This window comes from Acomys minous (genome assembly GCF_964271855.1).
Source record: "Acomys minous genome assembly, chromosome: 5".
Classification (NCBI taxonomy): Eukaryota; Metazoa; Chordata; class Mammalia; order Rodentia; family Muridae; genus Acomys; species Acomys minous.
In genome coordinates this window covers 52,158,966-52,182,191 of record NC_140494.1, presented here as the reverse complement: position 1 = coordinate 52,182,191, position 23,226 = coordinate 52,158,966, and positions in this window count along the sequence as shown.

Here is a 23,226-nt window from a genome sequence, read left to right as displayed (position 1 = left end):
AAGTGGAGACTAGGGTGTGACTTTCACATGAACTCTGGTGCCTCATATTTGACCATGTCCCCTGGAGGGGGAGACCTGGTGGCACTCAGAGGAAGGACAGCAGGTTATCAAGAAGAGACTTGATACCCTATGAGCATATACAGGGGGAGGTAATCCCCCCTCAGGAACAGTCATAGGGGAGGGGAGTAAGGGGAAAAGAGGAGGGAGGGAAGAATGGGAGGATATAAGGGAGGGGATAACCATTGAGATGTAATATGAACAAATTAATAAAATAAAAAAGTAAAATTAAAATTAAAAAAGGAAATTAAAAATAAACCAAAGTCATATTTTTATTTCCTTATCATATTGCCTAGGCCATACCTATTTCTAGTCAAATGTTTGACATGATTTGGTCTACATTCCTTCTATGCTAAAACACTTTAAATCTGGAGATGAATTCTTCAGATTTTATGTGGTTTTCTTGACAGGCATGAAAGTCTGTATTAGGAAATTTGAGTCAAATAATTGCAGAAATGTACTATACGTATGGTAGAAACCTCTTAAGTAAAGAAGAATTATCCTGAAGAATTGAGCTGTAATTTATGTATGAGACTTTACTGGAATAAACTTTAACCTTTGTTGTGTTAGACTACTAAAATATTGCTGTTTGTCATTGCAAAATCAAATTTGTTTAGTTACTAGATAAAGACCTTTAATCTGTATCCTTATTGTAGCAGATTATACCCTTTATAAGATTTTACTATGCAAAATATACTTTATTTCCAAGGAGAATTATGTTTAGATATTAAAATTCAAAAGAAATGAAACTTGATAATATCCAAATATCCATTAATTTGTTTTAGCTGTTGCATATGACATAATATCAATGTTGTGGCACACTTAATGAGACAGTTCCTGTAAAAAAAAAACCTACAGGAACACATCTGTATATTTTAAATTTTATTTTGCCTTGGATGGATACATTTGTAAAAGAGATTACCTATTTTAGACTTTAAAGGAAGGATCAGTTTGTGAATGCAACTTTGAATCTGCAATGAGTCCAGATCCTCTTTGCCATTATGAAAGCACATGTTCTATCTTCTTTGCTATGGTTAGGTTTACATGTCCAATTAAAATATATAATAGATAACAATTATATTAGGATTACATTGTACATACAAATGTATAAACATCTAGGTATAAATATAATTATCTACAGAGTTTCAAAAATGTCCTTTAACTTTGATAATTAGAAAACATTTAAATAGTATGCTAAAATGAGTTGGTATCATTTATATATTGAAACAGATAAGCTTGGAAACCTTGGTGTACATTATAAACAGTCAATGTTTTCTGTATATTCTGAAAAATTTGTAAAAAATTATGTTATTAGTTGTGGAATAAAATAGAAAGTTTTTCTTAGGTAATACAACAATGATATGAGTTTTAGTATGCCTTAATGTAGTCTTAAATGAGAGAAATGATACACTGTAATTTTATGTACTTACCTACCCAGGATTGGTTGAATATGAAAAGGAAATAAAGATAATGTGTTCCAAACAAAACAAAAATATTTTTCAGTGTCACACACCCATCTCCTTACCACACTCCCATCTCCACTCTGTGAACTTTTGTACAGTATGTTCTCCATCCCATTTTTAAAATGTAAACTCATCGCCCTTTATCCCTTTATTTTTTCTATTTTCAGAGGCTGGTTTCCAGGTACCTATTTTTCACTATGAATTTATATTTTAATTATTATAATATATAATAGAAATAGAAAGTGATTGATTCAACATCAAGCTTTGACCTCTCCACCCATAAATATGCATGTGTTCCCTTTTATACACATATTTCTACAGACAATATATACAGTACAAATACATATTTCTACATAACATATGTGCTTATTGTGCACACATATACATATATCTGAGTGATATTCTATGAACTAAACTACCAAGCACATGATATTTCACAAAACAATGTACTACAACATAGTCCTAGTTTTTATTTGAAAAATTTATACTGTGAAAATATATATATATATATATATATATATATATATATATATATATATTTTTTTTTTTTTTTACTTTATAAAATCTCATGAAGGTGAATGTATCCACCAATAAGTCTATTCCAATGAAGTACGTTTTTCATTTGGGAATATGATCACTTTAATTGAGTTTTCCACAGTGTAATTTTAACACTGATTATCCTGGTGTTCTTTCAGTGCCTCTGTAAACCTTAATGGAAAAGCATACACCTGTGACACAGTTATGTGCCTCTTTCCTTTGATGCCTTGAGGTAATTGTTTTTAATTTTCCTTTAGAGATATTGTTCAGTATACTCAGGTACATTCTACATTGTACATTTGCTAAGGGATGTGAAGGGTACACAGTTTTTAGCTGACATTTATTTTTAACTTTATTTTTATTATGCTTCTTTTTACCATATACATTTACATTATTACACAGGAAAAAAATAAACTACATGCAACAGGAAGAGCCATAAGACAAGAAAAATTATATGAATGTTACATTTGTACTGATTTGGCTATTTGTAGTTGGCAAACTTGAAGTAAACAGCTTTTCTATCTTGTTGGGTCTATATTTCTCACTCACTAGGAAACTGGGACAGAGAGGGGGACATCCTATTGGGACTCTAGATGAGAGAAGCATGGGAGAATAGCAAAGTAGAAGGATCCAGAGGGTCCTAGAAACCTACAAGTAGAACATTATGATAGGCAGATTTGGGCCCAGGGGTCCCACTCAAACTAAGGCACCAGCTAATGGGTAGAACATTCTCCACAGTAGAGTGGAGAGTGGAGTTTGAATTTCACATGAACTCTGGTGCCTCATATTTGACCATGTCCCCTGGAGGGGGAGACCAGGTGGCACTCAGAGGAAAGACAGCAGGTTACCGAGAAGAGACTTGATACCCTATGAGCATATACAGGGGGAGGTAATCCCCCTCAGGAACAGTCATAGGGGAGGGGAATAAGGGGAAAATGGGAGGGAGGGAAGAATTGGAGGATACAAGGGATGGGATAACCATTGAGATGTAATAAGAATAAATTTATAAAAAAATTTTTAAAGTAGGATAAAAAAAGAAAATCAATATCTATCATATCTCATTTCTATTAACTTAAAACATCTATTTTGATCAAAAAACACCTTAATCCCCAACCAACTAATTTAGTTGTAAGACTAAAATTTCTGGTCTTCAACTCCATCAGAGACTTGAGAAGGGCAAAATGTCCTCCTTTCTGCCACAGACAAAATTCTGCCTTAAATGGGCAAGCTTATATGTAGGCAGAGTTGGTAGCCAAACTCTACAAACACAGGGTATTCAAGTATTCTATGGTTCCTGCCTCACAAATTTGTTTGTCAGATATATTGGTCCAGAATACTGAATATGATGCTCCAACGTTATAGAGAGTTTTGGTGACTGTTCAGAAATTAAACTGTCTCAGTCATTTCTTTATTTTGTTATCAGCTAACCTACACTTCCGGTTCACTCAGGGTAACATTTTACAATTGAAGATGAACAACTAGATTATCAATTCAATGGACTAACAAGAACAATATCATGGTATATGGAGACTGTTTTAATCCTCTTAATGTATTACAATGAATTCATAACTCTCCAACCTTATCCTTTCATTACTTATCCACATCAATGCTTGTGAGGTTTTCTTATGGGAAATCCTGAAACATGTGTTACAGATTAATCATAGAGAAAGGAGGTAACATTTTGAACTGAACAGAGAGAGAGAGAGAGAGAGAGAGAGAGAGAGAGAGAGAGAGGGCGAGGGAGTGAGAAAGAGGCAGACAGGGACAGAGACAGAGAGACAAAGAGGGCCAGAAACAAACAGGGGGAGGATATCCTTCTCAGGAACAGTCATAGAGGAGGGGAATAAGGGGAAATGGGAGGGAGGGAAGAATGGGAGGATACAAGGGATGGGATAACCAGTGAGATGTAACAAGAATAAATTAATAAAAACATTTAAAATTTTTTTTAAAAAGAAATTTGCAGTGTTAGTGCACACATGCAGTCCAGCATTTTGAATGTTAAGGCACGAAGCTTACATTGAGCCTCATATCATCCTAAGCTATAGAGTTAGTATTTGATCCGGCAGCTTAACAAAACTTAGTCTCAAAATAAACAATAAAACTAAAATCAAAGAGAAACATTTTAATGTAAATAAAAAAGAAAATGTAAGAACTTGCTGTGCATTTCAGGCCAGCAAGAATAAAATCTACTCATTTTGCTTAGCTAGTATGTTTATTGAGAATTATTTGAACTGAAATTTCCAGGTTAATCATTTTTAAATGTCTTCTTTTGTCTCCTTATGCACTACTTTCATAGATATTCATATATATTTCACCACACTTTCTTTTTTAAAATATTAATTCATCAAATCTAAACAGCATATAATAATTCCTATGTATTCAATTTTTATAACATTATAAATAATTTTTCAAATTTTACTCAATTTATATTTCACCAAGAGATTTGTAAATTAAACTTATATCTGCTAATGGGTGGCATGTGATCTTCATATGTATATACATTATCTGATGCTGAAGTCATAATGTGTATATCAAACTACAAAGACATTTATTATTTCTGTATGATAGCTATTCAACCTTCTGCCATTGAAGCTTCTGAATTCCATTATTACTTTTTATATTTTATTTCCTCTTACTCCACATTTAAGTGTTTTCTAGCTCCATAATATTAGTGTGAGAATTACAGAGGTACAAATTATTATTTACAATCTCATGTTTTTAATAAAAGTTGCATTATTCAATGATTAAAGGCTGAATTTTTTGAAATGAGTATGTATACCTATTACATACTAATAATTTCCACAACATAAAATGAAAATGTTTGGCTGAGAATAAATATTGAGCAGACACTCTTATTAAAAAAGAAATGATTCCAGATACAATTAGATTCTCCTGTCTCCATTAAACATGTTACTCTGAAAATAGTTTTTAGATTAATTTTATTCTTAGCTAACTTAATATAAAGCCTAATTAAACAATTTTGTAAATGAAGATTATGATGAATCCATAGGAAACTGGCTACTTTTATTCTCCAGGAAATTTTTATTATGTAAAGCCACAAAGCTAGTTAAAATATTCTTCTTTAATCACATTCACATTTTAAAATTAATAAATAATATTGAAGAAATATCTTTTGAAATATTACAGTATCATGATTTACTGAATAAAAGTTGAATATTTTTAATAGATTAATATTATATATAAAAGTTTTAATTATATTAGTTTTCGGATTCAAGGTTGTCCACAGGATTTAATGAAATTCATTTTTATCTAATTAATACAAATTTAAATAATGTACCCTTAAAATATGATAGCTTTTCTTTTATAAGTAAATTCGTTTTTGTATTATCTATCATTAATTTATAGTATATTGAACTTGGCTAATGTATGACATAATCTTAACCAGATTATTTTACTTTATGTCTTTTATTATGGACTGTTTTGAAAATAAAATATACTTTACCTACTAAGGCATAGCATGAAAGAAGTCATCGGAAAAGTTTTTTTGAGAACAAAATTCACAAAACATGAGTTTATAACTCTAGGCACTCTGTACTGTCTTGCTAGGTATATATATGGCTGAACTCAAGTGTCACATTTGTTTGATTTTTAATTAACTTCACTTTGAATATATATGACTTTGGCTTTTGGAGTTAAAATGTTACAGTTTACAACTGGCAAAGTATTTGATTCTGCATGTGAACATGAACATAGTGAGGGCCATTGTATTATTTGCCTACTGTGTGTAATGGAATCAACATGGTATCTGTTCTATTTTGACTTTTATGATCAGTGTATCTCAACTGACTAATAGAAGTATTTCATTCTTTTTTTGTTTTTTTAAAATTTTTTATTATTAATTTATTCTTGTTACATCTCAATGGTTATCCTATCCCTTCAGTCCTCCCATTCTTTCTCCCTCCCATTTTCCCCTTATTCCCCTGCCCTATGATTGTTCCTGAGGGGGATTACCTCCTCCTGTATATGCTCAGAGGGTATCAAGTCTCTTCTTGGTAACCTGCTGTTCTTCCTCTGAGTGCCACCAGGTCTCCCCCCTCCAGGGGACATGGTCAAATGTGAGGCACCAGAGTACGTGAGAAAGTAATATCCCACTCTCCACTCTACTGTAGAGAGCGTTCTGACCCTTGGCTAGATCTGGGTAGGGGTTTAAAGTTTACCGCCTGTATTGTCCTTGGCTGGTGCCTTAGCTTGAGCGGGACCCCTGGGCCAAAATCTGCCTATCATAATATTCTACTTGTAGGTTTCTAGGACCCTCTGGATCCTTCTACTTTGCTATTCGCCCATGCTTCTCTCCATTAGAGTCCCAATAGGATGTCCTCCCCTCTGTCCCAGTTTCCTGGTAAGTGAAGGCTTTCGTGGGACATCCCCTTGGGCTAGTATGCAGATATAAGTGAGTATATACCATTTAAGTCTTTCTGCTTCTGGGTTAACTCACTCATTATGATCATTTCTAGCTCAATCCATTTATCCACAAATTTTGGGAATTCCTTGTTTTTAATAGCTGATTAGTATTTTATTTTTAAGAGACAGAGGAAGATTGTTTAAAAAATATTAGTGTGGAAATATTTAGGTCATTATGCTCTTAATAGATAGTTTGAATATATTTACAAAGAGGTAGTATGAAAATATGTACAAAGCACTGGCTGGTGGCATATGCCTATAATTCCAGCACTCCAGGAGCCAAAGGCAGATGGATCTCTGTAACAACCAAGACTACACAAAGAACCCTGGTCTCAAATACCACACACACACACACACAAACCACAAAGAATAATTTCCACCAAATTAATTCTGAATTTTTTTCATCTAACAAATTCATATCTCCAATAATTAGATATGGTTTCCTTTGTGTTCTTGAATAAATGATTCTTTTTAGTGGACAACATATTTATTTAAGGTTATGTCATATGAGAATAAATATGATAATATGTCAATAATAGATATCCCAGGAACAATGTCCTCGATAGTAGAGATTTTATATATTTTAAAATATAGTTTATAATCTAAAATTGAACACAAAATGTATTATAAAAATAATTAATTTATTAATAAATAAAATATAACTAACATTACCATATATATTCACATAGAAAAGAAAAGTGCTAATGATTTAGTATCACTAAAAGATTTCCAAGAGAGTTTTCTTTGACCATTATATGAAGAGCAGCCTTTAATTGCATAGATGCTAGGTGTATGTAATGTCTGTTATTAGATAATATACTCTTAATTCAAAGTTGGAAGTAACAGGTTATTTGAAGAATTCAGTGGCACAACTAAAGAGAGAGAAGAGGGCAGATTTAAGTTTAAGAAGCCAAAGTTAGAATAATCATGATTACTTATTTATTTATTATGAGGATTAATAAATGTAAAAGCAATAATAAGCAACTAATTCCTGCTTAAATCACTTGTCAAGGTAGAGCAACTTCAGTGAGTCCACATGAATTTTTACAGTATCTATGTTATTTATTAACTGTAATTAAGGCAATGACAGGTCCTTGTGTTAAATATCAATAATAGATATCCCCAGATACAACGCAGTAGTTAGGATGGGATGACAGGTTATGTGCAATGTACTTAGGGAAGTTCCCAGGGGTACATAAAGGAATGAATGAGTGATTTGTCAATGCTGTGATGTCATGCTATTTTAAATGTTTTCTAAAAAGAATTTTGTTTTTGTTTTCATCTGCAGTTGTTTATCCATAGACACAGTCTTTACTTTGGAATTTGTGAATATCTTCTTCTCATTTCAGCTCTCTAGAACACTGTCCACATTCCAAAAATGTGAGAAAAGAAAATAACATTTTTACTTCCTTTAGAACAGTTTGTGTTACCACTACACAAGCAAAATACTGTAGGTATGAGTTCATTCTTCATATCTTATGAATTAGACTAATATGAGTGATGGGTCCTTTGAGAAATGAATCCATCCTAGTCTGCCAGCAAAACAGATGCCACAGTACAAAACACAATGAATGAAATAAGACATTTCCAATAAGGAGGTCTCTAAACAGGATGCAAGATCACTGTGAATTCCTTATTTACCGACAGACACACCCTCACACATGCAGGTTGCAAGGATATGCTATGTATATCCTGTGTTGCCTGAGTAAATACTACTATTAAACAGAATTGTATTTTCTGTTTAATTTGTGATTCCTTAAAAAACTATCTATCTATCTATCTTCAATCTGTCATCTATCAATCTATCTATATATCTTCTATCTGTCATCTATCGGTCTATGTATATATCTATTTGTCTATCCTATTCACGCATCACATATTATATACATATATCATATATCTATATGTCTGTGTATCTAGCATATACAACCAATTTAATTACATATCTAGCTACATGAAGCTAAACACAAGTGGTACTGTGATGTATTAGTAAACTACTTGCAACTGAAAAAACTAAATATATGATATCATTTTCTTTTAATATGAATATATTACATCCATATTTATGATAACAATTATAAGAGTGACCTAACCTAATCCTTTTCTTTGAATCACATCTATAAATAAAAAAATTTATAAAACGTATTACCACTTAATTTTAGTTTTAATTATGTACATCTTTGTAAGTTTTTTTTTGTGAGGGATATCTGCACAAGGAGGCCTAGTATCCACTCAGTTTTGGAGTTTCAGAAAATAGTGCATTTGCTGAAGATGAACATTGGCCCTTTGCATTCGCAGAATGCAGTTTTAAGCACTAAGCCATCCTTCTAACTAAGATCCTAATTTTAACATAATATAAAAAGTGATCAAAGTAAACATATATGTAATCAAATATAGCATATTAGTAGGTTTTAGTTTTTCTTGATCAGTCTATAATTTGGTAGGCAATTTCTATACAAATGATAATTTATATATTACAGATATTTACAGTATCAGTGACATTTAATATCAATTTTAATCTGTATCTCTATGTATTTATTTTAACCGATTCAGTTTATTTTAGCAAATATTTTAATTAATTATGTGTATATGTGTATGACCTTTTTGTGTGTGCAAGTTTGTGTGCATGAATGTGAACACAGAGGCCAGAAGATAACATCTGATGCCCTGATCTATCAGTTTCCCATTATTATTTTTGAGACAGAATCTGTCTCCCAGTCTGGGGTCAAAGGTTTTTCAGCTTAGATTAGAAGCCAATCTAAACTCAGTAGCCTTTTAGACTCCATCTTTCTAAGAGCTGAGATTAGAGACATTTATTCATGGAATAATTGGCTTTCCATATGAAAGCTAAGTTCCCAAATCCAGTTCTCATGTTTGCAATTAGTGAGTGATGCTAACCTCTGAACTATCCCACCAACTCTATTTCAATTCTGTTGTGGATGAAATCTTATAGAGCCCTGTTTAGATGTAGCTGATGGACCGCTGATTCTCTAAGTGCGTGGGAGGATGGGTTGCTACGGGGGACAAGGGTGGACATGCATGAAACCTCTGAAATGAACTATGGTGACAATGGTTTGATCACTGCCACCTGCCAGGAAAACCTTGATGGCACACAAAGGAAGGGCAAGCTGGCGATACTGATGAGATCTGATAGACTTGTGGCCAGACAGTGGGGTAGGAGTGCTCCCGTTGTCAGTGGTTTAGGAGAGGGGAACAGGGCAGAAGAGGGAGAGAGGGTAGGAACAGGAAGATAAGATCAAAGGGATAACAATTAGGATGTAATGTATGAATGAATTGTAACAAGTAAACTATATAAAAATAAAAAATAAAATACTACTTATAATGAAAAATAAAAAATGGTGAATGAATAATTCCAGTTTATAAGTACTAGTGAACTTCCTTGATAACTTCTTGAAATAAAAAAAAGACTTCTGGATATACCAAATGCACAACATTTTTCCAGGCTTACATTTCATCAGTATATAAGTGTGTGTGTGTGTGTGTGTGTGTGTGTGTGTGTGTGTGTGTGTGTGTACTTTGATGAGATGAATTAAATAAATAAATCTGTGAAACTATAAAAAAAAGTCTTCTATTATTGACTTATGATGTTTTACGCTCAAAAATATTATCTTTCTTGTTTTTCCAAATCCCCCCAATTTCCTTTACAATTAAAACACATTATTAGCAGAGAAAATCCACTGGCTGTCTTACGGTTCCCTAAATCAACTCTGCCTTAAAATTGATGATTAATTATTTGTGCTAATTAATTGTGATTCAGGTGAGAATATAAAACTTTATATTTATGTTTTCTCACCTAGTTTCATGATATTAATATTAAAAATAACCTGCCAAAGAAACTTTAGATGTGTCAAACACAATTTCTATCCTATGGTGCTTATTAATTCTGTTTTATAACTTAAAAGAAAATTGAGGAGTAAGCATGTTAAATTGCCTATGAAATGGGTGTTCTATTACTGCATAAATGCTTTTTCCTTTTGAAGAATAATAAACTTATTTATTTTTAAATAACTAGTTTTATGATGTATAAGTCTGAAGTCTAACATTATTCTTGTTTCCTGCAACATACCTGGCTTGAATGTTTTTAGTTATGATTACTTAGTAAAATGCAAATACATGCTTTAGAAAAGTAGAGATGATTATCATATAGCTAAATTTTTCAAAATTGCACAGTGTTAGTATGCATGGCATCTGTCACCTCACTGATTGCCAGAATTGATTTGGCTGATCTGGATGTCTTGGCAGGTGTGCCTTTTCCCCTGCACTACTCCATGTATGTCCTTCCAGAAACTGTGTGTTTTGTCAAAAAGGAGAACCTGTCATTAAAGGTAAAGAAGGCTGTTCAGTCAAAGGTAAACTAACCAGTAGCTGTGCTCCCTGGACAGAAACTCCAAACAAACTCACAAATACGTATTATTATCCATGTTAAAATTACTTTAGGTCTCAGGAGTATGAAGCTTGACTGGTTTTTTAATGAATTTTAAATAATTTGCCATTAGCATGTTTGTGTCTGTGCATGTGTAATGCATACAAACATTCATATACTTTATAAAGCCTGAAATATTTTACAATCTTTTCTTTTAATACTAACATTAAAATTTTACTTCTGTGCCAGCATCAAATTGTAAATATAATACTCTCTGAATTTAGTTTAGCAATTGATAGTTCAATGTAGTTTATAGTTTTCATTCAGATATTCCAGAAAATCTGTAAAATATTTCCATATTTTGCTTGGAATTTGTACTAAATAGAGTGTCTCAATTTTCAGTAAATGGATGATCACAATATAAACATTTCATAGAGTAAATGGTGTTCTATTAATGAAATACAATGCAGAGAATAAAATATTCTATAATGAAAATACAGCAAAATTATCAACAAGATAAGTAAAGATAAATTTGTTTATCAGATACAAATTATGGTAAATAAAGGTAAATAGGAATAAGTAAAATAGTTGGTTCCAATCTTATCAATAAAGAAAGATTTCATTAGCTTTTAATGCCAGTCAAGTATGTTCTAGAATGTTGTATATATCTTATTGCTATAAGAATCTCTGAAATCAGGATTTATTGTCTCTAGGCACAGCATGATATCCAATAGATAAATATTCCTTCCTCTAATCTTTACTACATGAGTTCAATCCCTGTGCCTCCCATACTAGAGAGGAAAACATTCTGCACATTTTCCTTTGAACCTCCACATGTATACTATGCTGCAACAGGACTGCTTTTACACAAATATACATGTATTGGGATTTTTTTTTTGCCTTAAAAAACCCAGTATACAGAAACAATAATTAAAACAGCATGTTACTGGCATAACAATAGGCAGGTTTACTGATGGAATCGAATCGAAGACCTAGGAATAAATTGATACACAAATGGACACTTGATTTTTTACAAAGAAGCCAACTCTATACAATGGGAAATGATTATTGTCTTCAACGAATGGTGCTGGTCTAACTGTATGGCTACATCTCGAAAAATGCAAGTAGATTCATATTTATCACCATGCACAAAACTCAAGTCCAAGTGGATAAAGACCTCAACATAAAACTTGATTCACTAAATCAGTTAGAAGAAAATGTGGGGAAGAGTCTGGAACTCATTGGCATAGAAGACAACTTCCTGAACAGAACACTAACAACTCATACACTAAAGTCAACAATTAACAAATGGGACCTCATGAAACTGAAAAGCTTCTGTAAGGCAAAGGACACTGTCAGCAGAACAAAGTGACAGCTTACAGACTGGAAAAAGGTCATAATCAGCCCTACGTCTGACAAGGCTAATATCCAAAATATATAAAGAACTCAAAAAAATTAAACACCAACAAACCAAATAACCCAATTTAGAAATGGAGTTAATTTACATTTATCAGTTTTAAAGTAAATACAACATTTGGTAATATATATTTAAAGTAAATGATAATTGAGATAGATAGATATAGATGTAGACATACCTCTAATTAATTTATTACAAATACAATAAAGAATAACTGTTGAGTATTAAAACAGAATTCTAAATTTCAACCTACATACTAGATATTTTCATTATATTATTCACTATAATTTACAATGGAATGCAACATAGAAATTATCTTCAATTAGGAACAAATTACTGCTTTCATTTAAAAAGATAAAGGGACATATTATTATTATTATTATTATTATTATTGTTGTTGTTGTTGTTGTTGTTGTTGTTGTTGTTATTATTATCATCTACAGGATATAACTTATTGCTGTTTTGTCATTTTATGAAATTTATTGGATTTCAAGACTAGAAGACTGAAAGTGATTAGTTATCATTTATAAATATATCTTCACTAAGGCAAAATGGGTTTCAGAGTGAAACACATAATTATCAACAGAGGAATGTTGAATGGCTGAGAAACACTTAAAAATGTTCAATGCCCTTAGTCATCAGAGAAATTCAACTCATAACTCTGAGATTCCACTTAAACCCATCAGAATGTCTAAGATAAAAACTCAAGTGATAGCACATTCTGGCAAGGATGTGGAGAAAGGGGAACATTCCTTCATTGTTGGTGGGAGTACAAACTCTTACAACCACTTTGGAAATCAGTCTGGCGCTTTCTCAGAAAATTGGAAATAGTGCTACCTCAAGACTCCATAATTTTACTCCTTGGAATATAACCCAAAAAATATTCCACCACACAGCAGGACATTTGCTCAACTATGTTCTTAGCAGCCATATTCATAATAGCCAGAATCTAGAAACAACCTAAATATCCCTCAGTTGAAGAATGGATAAAGAAACTATGGTACAGTTACACTATGGAATACTATTAAGCTATTAAAAACAAGGAAATCTGAAAATTTGCAGGAAAATGGATGGAACTACAAATTATCATCATGACTGAGGTAACCCAGACCCAGAATCTACTCACTTATAATTGGATACTAGTCCAACATGGATATCTTCTGAAAGTCTTCACTCAGAGGAGAAACAGGACAGATGCTGGGACTCATTGGTTCTCCAGGTGACAGTGGTATAGAAGAATGGAGAGATAGAAGGACCCAGAAGATCCAGGAACTCTACAAGACCATCAAGGCTGGCTGATGTAGACATAAGGGAGCTTGCACAAACTGCTGAACCATCCAAGGACAATGCATGCAGTGAACCTCCACCTCCTATTCAAATCTAGCCAATGGACAGAGCATTCTCCACAGCTGTATGGAGAGTGAGGATTGACTCTGTCATGAATCCTGGTGACTTCTATTTGACCACTTCCCCTTGATGGGGAGGCTTGGTGACAATCAGAGGAATGGGAAACAGGTAACAAGGATGAGCCTCATAGACTATGAACAAATGGTGTGGGAGGAGATCCCTTCAGTTACAAGACTAGGGGAGAAGAATAGAGTAAAAGAGAGAGGGAGCGGGAACGTGAAGATACAAAAGAGGGTATAACAATTTGGATGTAATCTGAATAAATTATTTAAAAAATAAAAATAAAAAATGAGAAAAAAACAGTTATGGAATGTAAACATGTTTTTGTTTTAATCCCAGGTGTGGCACATGGGGTTGCTTCAGCTTGTCTGCAGCAGCAGATTGATTTGTGCATCCTAAAGCAGGAACATGATTCTACCAAATGAAGATAGCTTAATTCTGGGGCCTCTAGGGAAGGTATAAAAGGATCAAAGCCCCACAAGAAGGTGTCTGGCTCTTCTTCTTACTGGCTCCTGCTCATCCTCCTGCTGTCTTTAGTGCTTTGTTAACTGGTCAAGAAAAAGAGACAAGAAGAAACTGGAGATACCCTGAGTAGATGAAGATTGGATTTGTCCCCAAGGAACTTAATGATTAGGAAATCAGCAGGATAGCCTAAAAAAGATCTCAATGCCACCTCTCCCCACTAACCTTCTGTCTCTCCTACCTGATGTTGGGATGTTGCAAGGGATTTGGGTGGAGCATATATAAAAACCCAAATAAAATTGTTAAAATAAATTTACCAAACCAGAGAGAGAGACAGAGACAGAGAGACATAAATATAGAGACAGAGACACACATATAGACAGACACCCAGTCAAACAATGTCCTAAAAGTCATAAGCACTACTTGTAGGCAATGGAACCATAAGCTAACTAAAAAACTATTTCATCAGTTCATGAAGGGAATACATATTACAGAAGCTGGTGCAGACTTTACATTGGCCATGAATTATAAAAGTATTCGGGAACAAAAAATATATTAGATATTAAATTATACAATAAATTTCAAAAAAAGAAAAATGCATTCCTCAATATCCAAGTACTCAGTTATTTCTGTCTAAAAAGATGGTTTCTCCAGATACTTGAATCTGAGGGGAAGTAAGTTCTACAATGTTATCACTGGACTGTATTGTTTTCCTTTTTACTCGTCTTTTAATGTGATTCTAATATGACTTGCTTTGACTTTAATGTTGTTGCAAAGATAAAAATAGATAATGAAATAGATTTTTTGTGTAGATACATAGATTTTATGTGGAGTTACAGATTTACTGTAAAGATATGCTTTATTTTGTCACTCAAAACCAATTGCACGCAAGCATATACCATTGTGGAAGGGATTAGATAGACATTACTGTCCTTTCATATAAAAAGGTCTAGTCTATTTATGGAATTTCCTTTTATGCTTTATTCCTTTTATCTTTAATTTTTTGTTTGATTTGTTTCCCATCTATATTTTCTACTCATCACCTTTGCAGAGTTCTCATTTGCTTATAAAATATTTCCTTCTATATTTTGATATATATAGTTTAATAGCTAAACTAACCTCAGTTAAGTACAAATATTTTCATCTTTATTGTGTTAATAAATTACATTTATTTCTATTGTCACCTGCATTCTGTTTCAAGGAAGGTAGATACTGCCTATCTTGAACACAGTAGGCTCTCCTTTTAGCAATTGCACTACATACAGATTAATAAATATTTTAGTAGTTGGTGACCACTGAGTTTTTAAGTGTTGAATTAAGGTATTGCTGAGGTAATCAGCAGATTGTGGCTGTGGTGATTTAGGTATTAAAGAGTTTTAATAGGTTGTATAAGCTTGCATTCCCGCCAGCAATGAAGGAGTGTTCCTCTTTCTCCACATCCTTGCCAGCATGTGTTGTCACTTGAATTTTTGATCTTAGTCATTCTGATGGGTATAAGATGGAATCTTAGAGTAGTTTTGATTTGCATTTCTCTGATGACTAAAGACGTTGAGAATTTCTTTAAGTGTTTCTCAGCCCTTGGATATTTCTCTGTTGAGAATTCTGTTTAGTTCTGAGCGTCATTTCTTCATTGGATTATTTGGTTTGGTGGTGTTTAATTTCTTGAGTTCTTTATATATTTTGGATATTAGACCTTTGTCAGATGTAGGGTTGGTGAAGATCTTTTCCCAGTCTGTAGGCTGTCTCTTTATTCTCTTGACAGTGTCTCCTGTCTTACAGAAGCTTCTCAGCCTCACAAGGTCCCATTTATTAATTGTTGATGTTAAGGCCTGGGCTGTTGGTGTCCTGTTCAGGTAGTTGTCTCCTGTGCCAATGTGTTCCAGGTTCCTCCTTAATTTTCCTTCTAACTGATTTAGTGTCTCTGGTTTTATGTTGAGGTCTTTGATCCCCTTGGACTTGAGTTTTGTGCATGGTGACAATTATGGGTCCTATTGCAGTTTTCTACTGTAGACATCCAGTTAACACCATTTGTTGAATATGCTATCCTTTTTCCATTGAATAGATTTGGCTTCTTTGATAAAATCAAGTGACCATATGTGTGTAGATTCATTACTGGGTCTTCTATTCCATTCCATTGATCCACCAGCCTATTGCTGTGCCAGTACTATTATGTTTTAGTTACTGCTGCTCTATAGTACAGCTTGAGATCAGGTACAGATATTCCTCTGGAGGATTTTTTATCTGGTGCTTTCTCAGAAAACTGGGAATAGGGCTTCTTCATCTAGGCAATGGACAGGACATTCTCCACAGTTGAGTGGAGAGTGGGGTATGACTTTCACACGTACTCTGGTTCCTCATATTTGACTATGTCCCCTGGATGGAGCAACATGGTGGCACTCAGAGGAAGGATAGCAGACTACCAAGAAGAGACTTGATACCCTATGAGCACATAAAGGGGGAGGAAGTCCCCCTCAGTCACAGTCATAGGGGAGGGGAGTAAGGGGAAAATGAGAGGGAGGGAGGAATGGGAAGCTACAAGGGATGGGATAACCATTGAGATGTAATAAGATTAAATTAATAATAATAAAAAAGACCCAGCTATCCCATCCTTGGAATATACTCAGAAAATTCTCACACAACAATGACATATATTCAACCATGTTCATAGTAGCCTTATTCATAATAGCCAGAACCTGGAAATAGCCTAAATGTCAATTAATTGAAGAAAGGATTTTAAAAAACTGTGGTACATTTACATTATGGAATACTATTCAGCTATTAAAACAAGGGAATCCTGAAATTTGTAGACAAATGGATGGGACTAGAGATGATCATACTGAGTGAGTTAACTCAGAAGTGGAAAGACTCACATGGTATATACTCACTTATAATTAGGCACTAGCCCAAAAGACTTGTCCCATGAAAGTCTTCACTTACCAGGAGATTGGGACAGATGTGAGGACATCCTACTATGACTCTAGATAAGAGAAATATAGGAGATGGGGAAATAGAAGGACCCAGAGGGTCCTAGAAACCTACAAAAAGAACATCGTGATTGTGGATCAGGGCCCAGGGAGGTCTGCTCTAACTATTTCACTAACAGAGGACAATACAATAGTAAACATCCAACCCCTACTCTGATATACCCAATGGACAGGACATTCTCCACAGTTATGTGGAGAGTGGTTAATGACTCTAAGCTGAACTATGCTGCTCCATATTTGACCACTTCTGCTTGGTGGGGAGGCCTGATGGCACTCAAAGAAAGAATAAGCAGGCTACCAAGATGAGACTTGATAGCCTATGACTTTATATTGGGGGAGAAGGCTCCCCTTGGTTATAGACCAAGGGAAGAGGAATAGGGTGAAAGTGGAAGGGAGGGAGGAATGGGAGGATACTAGTGATGGGATGACAATAGAGTTGCAATCTGATTAAATTAATAAAATTAATATTAAAATTTTAAAAAAAGATTTAATAGGAAAGCAACATATAATTTTGTTGATTTCAAAAAGAAAATTTTCATATTGGATAATTCTCAAATAACAGAAACTAGAAATAGAGAAAGATATAACTAAACATAATATTTACAACTTCAAAACTATAATCTTCTTTGTTAATATTTAATATTAATTACCAAATAAATTTGATTTGTTGAAAACATAATTTACTATTTATAAGTACTTGATATTTTTGTTCACGATAATATAATTTTAATAAAACTATGATAACAATAAATATGAGACACCTTCTTTCATTTGGGTTCAATATGTTGCTTTATTGATGACATAATATGCACCATATTATTGAATTTATCTTTTTGTTACTATAAATCACAGATTGTGAGAAAATGTAATACTCTATTGTTTATGGTCTTGACTTTGTTCACACTGATTGCTCACACATATCAGAAAATATTGAAATTCATTTTCATGATGATCCTCCCCTTTTGAATAAAATATATCGCCTTTACCTTATACAGCAAAAACAAGAATGACTGTCAGAAAAGACATCCATTTGCCATGTGTTGGAAGGACAAAGTCATATTTTTAAAGCATGTTAGCAAGTACTAGAGAATAGTATTCACATGTCAAAATAAAGGACACAAGATTTGACAGTTAATCTTGTTGAAATTTAACTTGAATTTCTCCCGTTTGTTTCTTTTACCTTACAACTTAATTTGAATTAATTCACAAATAAAAAATATCATGCTCCTATAGATATGATTCAACACAGGATTCCTTTTAATTTAAATAACTGCATAGAAAACTGTTTTGAATATAATTGAAGATATAACTATTCTTACTTATTCTTAGGCTCTTGAACAATTATGAGGATTTACATTTACTGTTGCCCACTGCAAAACCAAAAGCTGCTCTGACAAAGGTCTATAGGTACAAATATAAAATTCTTAGAGGTTGACAAGAAATATAATTTCACAAATTAGCAAATGTAGGTTATACACCAGGGTTTATGACCTCCCAGTTGTGTTCTTCCAGTTAGTTGAAAAGTAACTTTACAGAAAAACTAGAAAGGTAATAAGATAATCTATTGACATTCAAATTATTTGTGTTTCTTTCAATTGTTAAACAGTAACAAATATTAATTCAATTTAATGAAGAATTTAGGAAATTTGAAGATAAATAGAACATACTTATATCTATAATTTAATAGTAGAAAAAAGGCAAGGTTGATAATTAAGACAAAATAGTTATGCTAATGCTACACTAAGGATAAAATATATTAATATGGAAAATTGAATTTTTTGACAAAAGCCACCTTCACTATTTGGCAGCCTGCCATGCATATAAAGTAATATTCTGGGGATTAGTGGTCAAATAGTGACTCTAGTGTATAGATGTCAGAGGAAATCTACTTCTTAGTACTATAGTGGGGCACAAGGAAAAGATAATATGGCAAGTCACCCCTGAAGAATCATAAATTGAAGACTCTGCTTGCTTCTTCATTCTGGGTGACAATATACCCTCAGGGAAACCTGCCTAATTTCAAATCTTGAAAGTGCAAATTTGTAGCAGTATCTTAACTTTCAGATTATAATTTTTCCTGAGTGAACTATAAATTCACTCAAGAAAACTGAAATATATATTCTCTCAGAGCAAATTAAAATAAAATCCCTTATTTTATCAAGATAAATCACATAGTAAAAGTCCTATAAATTGTCTTATGACTTTTATATGCAGTTCTTGATATAGCCTCCTACCCGCCACAATTAACGAATACCTGTATAAATATATAAATAAATGATCTTAATTTTATACTATTATTTCAGGCTTCGCACTTTCAGTGATGGATTTTCAAAGAGTATCGAAAATATTTTTCTGTTTATATTTAAAGTTTAGCTTCTCCAAATGAAGCAATATCGAATTAGTTATGGTGTGAGCCTGATGGTGTTTCCACACCAAATGTCTGTGTACTATTCTAGGTCTCTGGAAAATGCCCTAGATTATTTTCTGTTACAATGACAAAACAGCATGATCAAAGCAACACGGGGAGGAAAGGATTTATTCAGCTTAAGAGTCTTGATTATATCCCATCAGGAAGAAGAGTCAGGGCAGAAAAACTCCAATCAAGAATTTAGAAGAAGCAAATGAAGAAAAGCCTATCAAGAGACTTCACATCCCAGCTTGTCCAGAAGGCCTTTATTTGAACCCCAGGACTGCATGCTCATGGTGCGGCACTGCCCACAGTGAGGTACATCTTCCTGCTCCACTCATGTACTAAGCAGAAGTTTCACACGCTTGTGTATGGGCCTATCTGCTTATGGCAGTTCCTGAAATGTTTTATCCATTAAAATAATTCTTTTTTTGCCAAGTTAAAAAACAGATGCATACCACTGCACAAAATCATATGTCACATATTTGACTGAATTAAGATTCTTGGATTTTTAATCCCAGCACTTTGGAGGCAGAGGCAGGTGGATCTCTCTGTGAGTTCAAGGCCAGCCTGATCTACAAAGTGAATCTAGGACAACCAAGGCTATTACACAGAGAAATCCTGTCTAGAAAAAAAAATAATAATCATAATTTAAGAATTTTCATTCTATATTCTTTAGACTCACTCAATGCATTCACAAAGTTCTTCATATTGAGAAGTGATTGATCAAAAACAAACTTCAGAACAGTGATAAAAGCAGCCAATAAATGGATAACCATCAGGAGACATGGAAAAGAGTATAGGCCAAGGAGTACAAAATAAAACTAGAAGATGTAAGAGTTAGAATATTTGTCCTGCAGGCTATTGCACCCAGGTAGCATTGAAGCAAACTATCAATGTTCACCTCTGCCTCCAATTCTTCAAATCAAAACTCCAAATCTCTTTCTCAGCTCTGTGGCAGATCACCCCATTCCCCAAGTCCTCCAGAGGATAACAAGGACATTCCTCTCCAAACATCCTTCCTTAACTCGATCCCATCACCCATCTCCAACAGGCCTTCTCTGGGAGCACAGACAATTTGCTGCCTCACCAGTCACCCAAAATTCTCTTTAACACTGGAGCATCATCTTCAGCCTTCTGGTCAAATATATCTGACAGACATATTTGAGACCCAGGAACTATTTGAGACTTGCTTACCCTATCTTAGCAGAGTTTGGCGATTGACTCTGCCTGCATCCAAACGTTCTCATTTTAGGAAGAATTCTGTCTGTGGTAGAAATGAGGACATTTTGCCAGTGGCTTTGTTTGCCGCAATTGAAGCCATCTCCATACGGAGGATCATTGATGCACATTCTCTTCTTTGAGGTAGGCTGGGTGTTGCCAGGAGTTAACATGTCTCATTGTAAATGTGTCTTTAAAATAATGACAACATCCTTAAATACCATATTCTTTATGTCTCTGAGGTTCCTGAAGACCTGATCTATTTTACCTTATCTTTGCATAGAATCATATCTATATGTTAAACATTGTGATAAAAATAAACTAATAATTGATATGACCATGATTTGATGGGTTCTATAGAAGAGGTACATGTGTTATCTTAAGCACCTGGACAAATATCTGGTGTGATGTCATTCATACAGATACCACAGAGGTCATCTAGTCTATTTCCTGTCTTACTTTTGGTTGCCTCAGATACCCAGATACCCTACAGATCACAGAAGCTATTCACCACCACCATTAATAACCTCCTCAGCAGAGAAAACAGGTTATACATATTTTCCTTTGAAGAGACAAGCCTTCTCACTTAACATTCTTGGTTTTTTTAGTGTTGATCTGTAAATGTTAGGATCTCTGTGCTCCCAAAATTGGGAGACTTTAATGCCTCCTTTTCACTAGTAGACAGAACCTACAGACAAAAATTAAACAGATAATTTCAGGAATTAATTGATCTTAAAAATCAAATGGACCATACAGATATTTACAGAACATTTTAACCAAACACAGTAGAATAAACCTTCATTGTAGCACCTCACAGAGCTTTCTCCAAAAACTGATCACATATTGAGTAATAAGGAAAACCTCAATAGATAGAAAATAATTGAAATAAAACACTCTATCCTATCTGACAAGCAATAATTAAAGTAGATATTAATAACATTAGAAAGCAAATAAAAGAAAATTTATAGATGCATAAAAACTGAACAACTCTCTACTGAAAGGAAAAACAGCCAAGAAAAATTAAGAGAATAAAAATTGGAGAAATGTCGATGCCGCCCCCATCCAACAGGAAAGACACCAACACCGGGAACTCTTCTCGCAGCATTTTATTCAGGAAACTTGACTATCAGAGTGACCCTGGGAAAACCTCCCACAGAACCTTTATAGTGTGCCTGGTCCTATCAGAAACTGCCACGTTGTTGCTCTTGGTTGGTGAGTTCGGATCATGCCACCTCACGCTATGCCTTGTTCACATCATGTCACCTCACCCTATGCCTTCAGACATGTGCATAAGGGTCTTGCTCACTGCGCATGCGCAAAAGGGGCACACTGCGCATGCACATAAGGGGCGCATTGTGCTGGGAAAGCAGCAGGGGGCGCTGCTATCTGTGGCTCTCCACAGTTCCCCCTTATTCATTAAATTTTGAACAAATGGCACAAAGAATGCCTGGTAGGTTGTCCCCCCTGCACTGGAGAAATAGGCTGACAAGATGGTTGAACATTGGCCATGTAGCCCGTCCCCAACATCTTCTTCTTCAACATCTTCTTCTCCTCCCTCTCTTTATTAGAAAAGGAGGTAGATTGGTCCATCATATACACGTGAGCTTGGGTCCCCGGATGGAGCGGGCATTAACCAGAGGGGGGAAGCATTGACATGATCTTCCTGGGGCCACATTGGCCTGTCAAGATGTCTTTTTGAGGAGGAGAGGGGGGTCCTGATCTGCTGTCTGTGGGCATCCCCAACATACAGCAAACAAGACAGTTTCCGACATCAACCTCTATGCAATCAGGTTTACTTCTCGGGGGACTCAGAGTCGGACAGTCGGGTCCTCCCCCTGCGGTACCTCGTCCTACACCCCTTGCAGGTGCCCATGTCTTATGGTAAGCAATATCTGAGTATATGCCATTCTCACCATGCCAAGGAAGGGGAAATGGAAGCACATTAGTGTCATGGCCTTGGTCTGCCAAGTGAATGGAGGATCTATACCTATCACTGACTACTTCTCTATCATGCCAAGCCAATTTGAGGAGATTGCCCAGCCTCCAGTGCAGCAAATGCTTGCATCATAGAGGCCTGCGTGCGATGTTGGCGGGCGTGCATCCTGCATATGCACCAGAGTGCTAGGCAACCGACAAGGACCAGACACACTTTCAAATCTCTTATTCCCACCCATTCCTGCAGATGAGAGAAGGCGTTCTGTAACCACTGGGACAGCCCAGAGACCATGGAGACATCAGTTTGTGTAGAATTGATATGCACTAGGGAGAGACGCAGTTCCTGCAAGGGATTATCCAGGCTTCTGCTACAGCTACCTGCAAGATACTGGGAAAGACTGCTAGACAAGTCAATAATCTGAAAACATAAGCTTCCCTTAAGGGGAAAGCCCATATTTTCTATATTAGGTGCAATCTCTTTTGTTAACGAAACATTGGTGGTGAAGATTCTTGGGAAAATTGTGGTTGTA